Genomic DNA, 3945 nt, shown 5'->3' with positions numbered 1-3945 from the left:
TGCATGCAGTATATTGAGACAACGCCATTTGAAGACTCCTCCGCGATGGGAATCACTGAAAGCATGAACTGTGGAACAAGTTCTTTATACAAATAAGACGATCAGACCGGAGTCTCAAGCTGAAAAGTTATATGTAAAGGGGTTGCTTGCTAAGATGAAAGAGAAAACTATATGGGGTGGAATAATGAAAGAGGGTGTCCCACAGTAATTGGAGCTGACTTCTTTCCCCTCCAGCCAATGCGAGGGTGTGTATATGTTCGCATTCAACTTGAAGAAGGAAGAGACAGGAACTATGGGTAGAGTAGTACCATTCTTTTAAGTGGTCAGGTAAATAAAGGGAGGGGACACGACTCTTTCTCTTCAGCGCACAATGAGAAGTTGCATCGCAGGGGAATGAAACTCCATCAGCAGGCCGAAAGTGGCCCTCCAGAGTAGCCTACTCAACAAATATGAGAAATATTTGGAGTTAATTTACAGCAAATAATTATATGTTTTTATCGAAACCAATCGATAGGACGCACGTGATTTCAATAGTTCTATTTTCGCTGCTAGTGACAAGAACTTAGATATTAATATAAAACTTTCGAGGTTCCAGCTTTCTTCCAGAGTTAATATACAGAGTTATATTGTTAGTAATTTCTTAAAGTTAAATTTTACAAAAAAAAAGTTTTATACAAAAACTGTTGCAAATAACAATACAATATTATGGCAGTGTTCAAAAACAGTTTGTTATTCAGACATACAATATGTCTTAGTAAGCTCAATTTTTTTTTCAAATGGCACCCTATATAAAAATTTACATATTCCGAATCTCCATTAAACTTTACGTACGAATGCGTAGAAACTTCACCCATTCTCCCGTTTCTTGTCTCTTAACTATTTATTGAACTTGTTTCGTGGACTCCTATTTGAGAAAAATAAGTAGACCTATGCAAAATCATGTTGAGTATTCCATAAAACTGAACAAAACACTATGACAAACCAAACTTTATCACAAATGCTCAAAATGACAACCATTCACAGCCAAAAAGTATCCCAGTCTATCACGAAAACAGTTCATTGTAGATACGAGATGGAACACAACAGTCATATACCTGTGAGGAAGACAATGGAGTATTTTCATGATAGACTGGGATATTTTTTGGCTGTGAATGGTTGTCATTTTAAGCATCTGTGATAAAGTTTGGTTAGTTATAGTATTTTGTTTAGTTTTATAGCGTACTCAAAATGATTTTACATACTTATTATATCGGTCCACACTTGTGGAGTAACGTGAGACTAGGTGGCCCAGGTTCGATTTCCGGTGGGGGCAAGGTACCTGGTTGAGGTTTGTTCCGGGGTTTTCCCTCAATCCAATATTAGCAAATGCTGGATAACTTTCGGTGCTGGACCCCGGGTTCTTTCACTGGCATTATCACCTTCATCTCATTCAGACGCTAAATAACCTAAGCTGTTAATAAAGCGTCGTAAAATAACCTACTAAAAATACTTATTTGTCTCAAGTCCAAGAAACAAGATTAATACATTGTTAAAAGACATAAAACGGGTGAATGGGTATAGTTTCTACGTATTCCAACGTAAAATGTAATGGAGATTTGGAATATGCAAACTTTAATATAGGGTGCCATTTAAAAAAATAGTTTACTGTCACAATCTGCATGTCTGAATAACGTTTTCGAACACTGGCATAATATTGTATGGTCTACCTCCAATAGTTTTTCTATTTTTTTTTTTTTGTAAAATTAAAATTTAAGAAGTTATTAACTATGTTCCATACTTATTGTTCACTCTGTACAGAGCTGAATATTGAACTTAAGGGGAGACACCATTGAAAATCATGAACATTTCCAAAAAAAAAATTATCGGCTATTTCACTTCTTTAGAATGTTTATATCCATACCCCAAATGGATTTAGTTCAATTCTGATTACAAATATGTTTATTTTTTTATTAAGACTGTAAGGGGACGTGGCATTTAAAGAGCTGTAAATATTATTTTTTCATTAAAGAATTCTTCCTTTACAAACTTCTAATTATAAATTCACTAACTTATTTATCTGAAGTTGGCTCCCTGAAGTTATTAGATGAATGTAGCTGAGGAGAATTTTAATAAGTATTTGTTATATTTATATTAATTTCACTTTCAAATCCATTTTTCCATAAGTTTATTTTTCTTATTCAACACCACTCTTTATGCGAAATATTAATCAATGTGTATTAAATTTTTACTGCAGTATTTATGAGTTAGCTGCATATTTCTATGCATTTATTTTGTAAGAAATACTGCTAGTTTATTTTATTAATATTTTTCCATGAATAATTATAGAAAAAATAACATTTTTTCAATTAAAAAAAACTTTCTACAGTGAATAAATGAGATATTTCATAAAATGTTTGCATAGAAATACTTCTCTATCTCTTGTGAATGTAACCAAAACAAAGAAAGGTTGAGATCATCTACTAAAAACTCATATATACAAAATCAAAATTCAAAATATTTGGGAATTAAAAATTTGGATATTTTTAGTCCTTTACATAGTAAACATGCTTTCAAAATTTGGTTGAAAAAATGACTAGGTAATAAAATTGCCATTTTTAGTGGTGTCCTCTTAATCAATAAAGCTAATAGAAAAACTCTATGTAGCAAAAAGGCACTTCTTTAAAAATGTCGCAGACTAAAAAAAAAAGTCATAGGCTACATATGATCACTGTGTTTAAAGTGAAAATACATTTGCTGAGTGGAACGTGTTCAATGGCAGTTCTTTTAAAGGCATGAGCATATTATGAAAGGAAAAGTCCTGTACTATTCCATTTTTTGCACTTATATTTGTCAGAAATAATTTCTTTACATGAGTATTACACTTTTACTATGTCATACTACTTTTGACCAATAAAACGGTACGAAAGGACGCCTTTCAAACAATCACGGCTGCTTATCGAAAAATTTTATCGCTTCTCTATCATTTGTTAAATTTTATCGCTTCCCTAGCATTTGTTTCTTTTTATCACTGCCCTAGCATTTGTTTCTTTGTTTGCCAACATTTCAAACAGCAATTTTTTTATAGTAGTCTACTATTAAAAATGCTTTGCGGTCGTAATTTGTTTCCCGCAAAGATAGTCGACTCAAAATGGCGGCTCCGTTCAAACATTTTGGTGAAGGTAATATTAGTGAAATAGAATTTTAGTAAGTCAATTAATATGTAGTTTATTGTATTAGAGTACTTTATTTCTTCTAATATCTATATACTTCCTTCTGTTTTTATCACCCTCCTACCATTTCTTTCTATGCTTGCCAACATTTCAAACTGCAAATTCTTTACGGTACTATGCAACATGCTTTGCGATCGTCATTTGTTTACAGCATAGACAGTCAACTGAAAATGGCGGCTCCGTTCAAATGTTTTGGTGAAGATAACATTCGTGAAATAGAATTTCAGTAAGTAAATTAATATTTTATTGTATTAGAGTACTTTATTTCTTCTAATCTATATATACTTTCTTCTAATCGTGTAATAGTCAATTAAATTCTACTCAAGTTTTTATTTTTTCTAGATAAGATTTCTAGTGAGATTACTGTTGATAAATTTTGATCCCATTATCTTTAATACATATTTAGAAATATACATTTTCATAAACGTCTTTGTATTAGAGTTCTCGGTTGCGACAAATAATTCCGTATAATGTTTCTGTAACGTTTACTGTTTAAGAATATCTTAATGTTATTACTATAAATCAGTTTAAGTAATGGATGTTAGGTTGTTACCAGACGCATGCTTCAACTTTACGTCTGAGTACCGCAGGACTTATGGGCAGATTTGATGTTCACAATCTTATAATGCAGGAATAATTACTGCGTTATCTAATCGAATTGGGGATGTTTGTTTATTAATAGCTATTTCGTGGATATTAAATGATTGAATAATAGCTCCCACCTATCAGACCTGAG

This window comes from Periplaneta americana, chromosome 13, assembly GCF_040183065.1.
Source record: "Periplaneta americana isolate PAMFEO1 chromosome 13, P.americana_PAMFEO1_priV1, whole genome shotgun sequence".
In the NCBI taxonomy this organism is placed as follows: domain Eukaryota; kingdom Metazoa; phylum Arthropoda; class Insecta; order Blattodea; family Blattidae; genus Periplaneta; species Periplaneta americana.
The sequence above is the reverse complement of the archived record's forward strand: the minus strand, read 5'-3'. Positions refer to the sequence as shown.